Source organism: Phyllostomus hastatus, unplaced genomic scaffold (genome assembly GCF_019186645.2).
Source record: "Phyllostomus hastatus isolate PE091 unplaced genomic scaffold, TTU_PhHast_1.1 phas_scaffold_1066, whole genome shotgun sequence".
NCBI lineage: Eukaryota > Metazoa > Chordata > Mammalia > Chiroptera > Phyllostomidae > Phyllostomus > Phyllostomus hastatus.
This window is the reverse complement of record NW_025334004.1, coordinates 9,467,595-9,474,892: the sequence shown is the minus strand read 5'-3', so window position 1 is coordinate 9,474,892 and position 7,298 is coordinate 9,467,595.

Genomic DNA, 7,298 nt, shown 5'->3' with positions numbered 1-7,298 from the left:
GGGAATGGTCTCAATCCTGAGATTTTAATCATTTCCGGCTTTGTAAATGGCGTCTCCCTACCCTTTGCTTCTGAGACGCACGTTTTTCCAGCCTTTGCAGCCCTTGTCAATGAAGGAAGATGCCACAAGCAGCTGTGGAAGACATAGTCAACTCAACACATGTACATATTTAATAACTGATCTGAAAACTGCCTTTACAACAGGGGAAGCCCTCATCCCCATCGAAGAATTCATCTGCTCTCATTCCTATCACAAGGGGGTTGGACAAAGAGGTCAATTAATATGACTGGGTTTCCCATAAAGACCAGTATGGCTCCTGGTTTCTCCTTCGGAGCATTTCTGAAATCCAACTTATTAACTGATTGAACTTTTGACATAAATTATTTTACCTTAAAAAATATGATAGAAACTGTAAAAACTGCTTGCAACAACAACAACAAAAACCAACTGGGGAGGAGAATTATACCAAAATATTAACAAGGAAACTACGATAAAATTTTTTTGTGTATTTTTATGTTCCACTTTTTTTTAGTAAGTATACATGGAGTTTATAATTGAAAAAATTGTTTAACATAAACATTTTTCATTCTCTTAGAGTATGCTTTTGAAAATATCGACTTGTAGTCATACACAAGACTTTCTCCATGCTTTAATAAAAAGTACACTGAAGTAACTTCACTTTGTGTTCAGGGAGCTTTCTTATCACTCACTCACTGTGTATGTTGATCTATGTGATTCCTACAGGAAAAGGCAAATGAGATGTAATGCACATTAGATATGCTCTCATATCCTCTGCTGGAATGCCCTCATAAAACACACCAGGAGAAATCTTCAGCAAATACCAAAAGGGATACCATTAAGGAATGAGAAACATGTAATGATTTTATTTTGCATTAAACATCATCCCCTCTCCTGGTCTTCATGCCCATGAAGTCAGACATGCACACACATCACAGAGTAAAGAGAGATGATAGGATTTTTTTTTAATATATAAAAAAAAGATGATTGTTGGGAACTTGGACAGAGTTGTTTTGTATTTTGATGTGATTTTTGTTTAACATTGAAGTTAGCACAGATAAACAGAGTAAGACAGAAAGTAAGGAAGGAAGATAATTAAAAGAGAAAAAATGCAAAGGAGAGAAAGTTAAATCATAGCTTAAGAAAGGATTCTGGAATGTTTTCTATTTGAGAAAGACAGTTAATGGAGATAAGGCATCTAAATTAATGTTTTAAATAGCTGATTCCTTTGAAGACCTGAGTGTACAATTTACTAGCTGGAGGGCATTTAACCTCTGAGTTTCATAGAGTTATGCAATGCATAATTAATAGAGTTCACAGATTGGAGAGAGTAATCAACCCCATTGCACACACAGTGCAAATGGCACAAGTAATGATGGTTGTGATAGTGACAAATGTTCCATCTTGATTACAAACCTTTATCTGCTTTTCAATATATAATTCATGGACATTATGTCATAAAACAAATCATTTTAAGACAGTGAAATTTTCTCCTAAAATATATATATATATATGTTACATTTCACACTACAGATTCACACCTCTGAATTGTAGAAAACACCATACCATAATAAATTACAACAAACATATATGCATTTCAAAAATGTAAGCATGCTTTTAGTCATAGACAGCTTAGTATATCACAGGCATTATATAAATAGCAACTGTTACAATCATAATTAAAGAATTACATGATATTAATTTGAAGAGCAAGAGTCTCTAACATGGCTCTCTCCTTTTTGTTGATCTCTCAATTCAAGTTCAGACTCCCTGCCTCCAATAATATAAGCAAGTACAACCAGAACTGGAAAAATACAGATACAAAGGGCATGGGTGACCTAGCTTAAAGTGGTCATACTACTTGGTCAAGAATATTATGGTTGATTACTTTCTGCAATCTATCAATTGAACATAAGCTTCAAGTATTATCTTCCCCAATGTCCTTTGACATTTTTTTAAATTTAATATCTACTCAGCAGACACTTTCTTGAACATCTATTATGTGCCAGAAACTGTACTATAATAAATAAAGCATTATCCCTCAAGGAGTCACCAGTTCAATGGCAGAATTTTAAATATCTAAAAGATTTAATGACTCAACAGAGCAATTTAGCTATGAGCTTTAGGAAACTACACAAGACAAATAACTTGTTTTCTCAACCAAACAAAAAAGAGATGGAAGAGAAGCCTATCAAAAATAAGGGATTCTAAATCAATTAATCACTGCATGTGGAAGTTAGTTAATTAGCTCCTGATTCAAGCAAATAGCCAAAAACACATTTATGACTTGTATGAGACAATTGGAAAATTGAAGACTGGGGATATGTAATGATATTAAGAATTGTTTTGTTAATATTTAGGTGTTATATATATATTGTTACATTTTTAGAGGTTATTATTTAGAGACATATGCCAAAAGAATTACAGATGAAATTGATAATGTGTCTAAGATTCATTTAAAAATAAAGAGGCAGAGTTATAGGAGAGGGTAGAGATAAGATTGGCCTGAGTTGATAATTGTTGACCCTGGAAGATGGAGACAGAAGAAACTATTATAAAATTCTGTCTACTTTTTGTATATGAATTACATTTTTATATTTTCCACAGTAAAATTTTTTTAAGTTGGCATAAAGGGAAGAGAAGGAAGCTGAAGAAGACCCCATAACCAAACCACGTTTCATTTCATTGATTTCCTAACAGGAGAGCAGAAAAGAAGAACATCATCCTAAGGGTCAGTTTTGCATTTGGTGAAAAAATCAACTGAGAGTAAGAAATATTTTCATAGACTATAGGTCTTTCCTTTAATCCTATTACCAAGATGGCCAATGTTCCTCAAAACCAAAGGAACTGATCCTCAGGACAAAGGGTAGAGACCCAACAGATCTAAATGAAAAATATGCTCATATATAGACTAAAATTACACTAGTGCTCTTCCTCCCTCTAGTGAAATGGAAGAACTTAAGAAAAATACTCATAGAGATTGACATTTAGGGGTCTTGCAATAAAATGTTAAGACTCCACAATAAAATCCACCAGTCAATAACCAATCCAATCAATGTTTAATTAATTGCCTCACTTTTAAAATATAAATTTTTGAGAGCCAAGAATAACCAGAAATTTAAGAAAAGGCTCTAAAAATATTTTTTTGTTGTTGTTAAAAAACAAAAACAGCCCTTGCCAATGTGGCTCAGTTGGGTGGACATCATCCCATTACTAAAAAGTTGCTGGTTCTATTCCCGGATGGGCACATACCTAGGTTGCAGTTAGGGACTTGGTCTCTGTGCATACAATACCTGTTCTGGTCAGGGCATGTGTGATCTTCCCATATCAGAGACAACCAATTGATCCTTCTCTCTTGCATCATTGTTTCTATCTCTCCCTTTCTCTCTCTGTATAAGCAATGAAAAAATGTCCTTGGGTGATGGGGAAAACAGAAAAAGTAACTTTGAAGAAAGTTTATGGAGCAAGCAGAAGAAAGTATACTAGTAAGCAACTATAATATCCCCAGATAAGAAAAGATACTGCATCTATGGAAGAAGAGCAGATATACCATGAAAAGAGGATACTATCCTGAGGCCAAGAAAGAGCTCTTGAAAATTAAAAACATGCTCTAAATTATTCAATAAACAGTTTTGAAAATAAAATTGTAAAAATGTCACCCCCAAATAGAAAAAAAATGAGAAAAGATAAAAATACAAAAAATTAAAATCTAATATCCAATTAATAGGAGTTCCAGAAAATGAAAAAATAAAAATGAAATTATCAAATAAATAATACAAGAAAATATATATAGAAATGGACAAATCCCAAATGTATGGTGCAATGAATTTTCTCAAAGTGAATACACCCATGTAATCACTACAGAGATCAAAGAATTGCCAGCACCTCAGAAACTACCCTCATGTCTCCCTCAGTCACTACACACTACCCCTCCCCAAAGAGAATTACTTTCACAACTTCTATTCACCATAAATTAGTTCAGACTTTTTTCTTCTTATAGTATGTAAGCAAAATCATAAAAGTACAATTGTGCTTTTATGCATTTACTCATTCAACATTATATCATCCATTTTCTAGTGTGGCAGTAGATAATTATTTTTAAATTGCTATGAACTATTACCTTGTATGAATATACCATAATTTATCTGTCCTTTCTATTGCTGTTGGACAGTTGGATAGCTCCCAATCTGGGAGCTATGGGGTAATGACAAATAATGCTGCTATGAGTGTTCTTATAGATGTCTTTTATTGCACAGATGCACATTTATGTTGGCTATATACCTCAGAATGAAACTGCTAGGTCATATGATTGTATATATTTACTTTTAGCATAGATTGCCAAATCATCTCTAAAGTGATATACTAATATGCATTCTGACCAGCTACATATGAGAGAGTACTAGTGGTTCTACATGCACACCAGTACTTGACACCATGGTTAAATTTGTATTGTTTAATAATGATGTTGAACTCTTTCTATATACTTGGTAGCTAGTTGGATTCTCTTTTGTGAAGTGCCTAAGTCTTTTGACCATTTTTCTATTTGGTTATCATTGATTTATAGGAGTTCTTTGGATATAGTATTTGGAATATGAGTTCTCCATAGATTAAATGTGTTGTAAATACAGTCTTCCTCTTTGTGGCTTGCCATTTCAATCTCTTTTTCCCAGCTTTATTGGGGCATGATTGGTATACAAAAACTGCACATAATTAATGTATACAATTAGGTGAGTTTGTACATGTATACACTCACATTATTTATTATCACCCCATTAAAGTAATAAACATCCATCACTATCAAAGATTTTCTTGTGTGCCTTTGTGGTTTGTTTTGTTTTATGGAAGAACACTTAACATGAGATTTACCCTTCTAACTAAGTTGTAAGTGCAAAATACCATATTTTTAACTATAGGCACTATTTTGTACAGCATATCCGACACTCATCTTGTATAACTGTAACTTTATATCTATTGAACAACAATTCCCCCATCCCCCTTCCTGAATTCCCTGGTAACCACTATTCTATTATCTACTTCTATATGTTTGATGATTTTAGATGCCCCATATAAAAGGAACCATGCAGAATTTGTCCTTTTGTGACTGACTTGTTTCACCTAGCATAATGTTTGCCAGGTCTGTCCATGCTATCACAGGTGGTAGGATTTCCTTTAATGGTATCTTTTGATGAACAGAACTTTTAAATTTTTTTAAATTTATTTATTTTTAGAGAGGGAAGGGAGGGAGATAGAGAGAGAGAAACATCAATGTGCGGTTGCTGGGGGTTCTGGCCTGCAACCCAGGAATGTACCCTGGCTGGGAATCGAACCTGGGACACTTTGGTTCCCAGCCTGCGCTCAATCCACTGAGCTACGCCAGCCGGGGCTAGAACTTTTAAATTTTAATGTAGTTCAGTTTATTCATAATTTCCTTTAGAATTAGTGTCTTTTTATGTTAAGAATTATGTCCCACAATAGCCCTGCTCAGTTGTTTGGCCATCAGCCTGCAAAGCCAAGGCACATGCCTGGGTTACAGGTTCAGGACCCATGGATCCCAGTGCATGCAATTGATCTATATTCACTCTCACATTGATGTTTCTCTCCCTCTCTTTCTACCTCCCTTCCCTCCTCCCTAAAAAGAAAGAAATAAAATCTTTAAAAAAGGAATTATGTTTCCACACTATAGAAGATCTTTTCATATATTACTTTCCAGAAGTGTTGTTGCTTACTTTTCAAATTCAGAAGTAGGAGTTGCTTCATTTGTTTGATATAAAGATATTCAGTTTTCCAAACATTATTAATTGGATAGTCCTTTCATTACTGTTCTACAGAACCATCTTTTTCATAAATCAAGTGTACACATGAATATATTATATCTCCAGACTGTCTCTTCTGGCCTATTGTTCTATTTCTACATACTTGCAGCAATAAAAGTCTTAATTACTGTAACTTTATATAAGTCTTGATATAAGATGAAAAATTATTCCCACATTTTCCTTCCTAATTCTTTCAAATTCTTGTGAAGACAAATTCTCAGCCCTTTGTGAACTTAAATTTACAATCTTACTATTTGTTTTTTGTTTGTCCTAACTTTTCTGTGTTATTTCTCTTTCTTCTTTTGAATTGCTTTGGTGTTTTGCTACTCCTTTCTGTCTTTTATCACCTTGATATTTATTTATTTCTTACTCTTCTTTAAGTGCTTTACCTGTAGTTTATCTTATTTACTTTCAACTTATTAATGCCTAATATATGTTAGTATTTTATGCTTCTCCTTGACGATGAAAACACTGACTCCCATCTTTCCTGACTTAAGTGCTATTGTTGTTTATGTATTTTAATTCTCTTTGTATTTTAAACCCCAAAAGATATTATCATTACTGTTTTACACAGACATAATTGATTCAGGTTTACTTGCTTTCATAATATTCTGCAACTCTAAGCTTTCATCTGGGATCCTTTTTCTTCTGCCTAAAAGAAATACCCTCGATTATGTCCTTTAGCATGGATTTGTTTATGGTGAATTTTTTAAATTTTTCTTTGACTGTAAATGTATTTGTTTCACCTTCATTACTGAAGGATATTTTTGTTTAGTATAAAATTCTAGGTTGGCAGTTATTTTCCCGAACCATGTTGAAGATCTCTTTATGCCATCTCTGGCTCCAATTGTTTCTCCTGAGAAGTCAGAGCTATTTATCCAATTCTTGTTCAAGTGAAAGTAACATGTCTTTTTAAAGTCTTTGTAAAAAAATCATTTTGCTTTAAATGTTTTCCCTTTGTCTTTGACTTTAGCAGTTTGGTTCTTATGTGTTTAGCTTAATTTTCTTGTATTTGTCATGCTTGTGTTTTTTTAAATAAAAGTACTTCAGTTTTAGAAATTTTTCATGTATTAGCTATTGATAGATGCATAAAAATTACCTCAAAGAGTAGCAGATGTAATCAATGAACACTTACTATCTCACACAGTTTGTGTGGGTGAGGGATCTAAGAGCATCTTAGCTATGTGTTTCTGCCACAGAGTGTCGTATGAGGTAGCAGTCAACATGCTTGCTAATACTGCAGTCATTTGAAAGCTTTATAAGGGTTAAAGAACTACCACCAGGGTGTCTTCCTCACATTCCTGATGAGTAAATAGAGCTGAATGTTAGCAGGTAAACTCAATGCAGTGCTGGTTGAGTACCCCACTGGCATGGCGGCTGGCTTCCACAAAAACATGTAATCCAAGAACATTCAAAATGGGAACTATATTGTCTTTTATGACAGTTTCAGAAGTCACACTCCCTCAT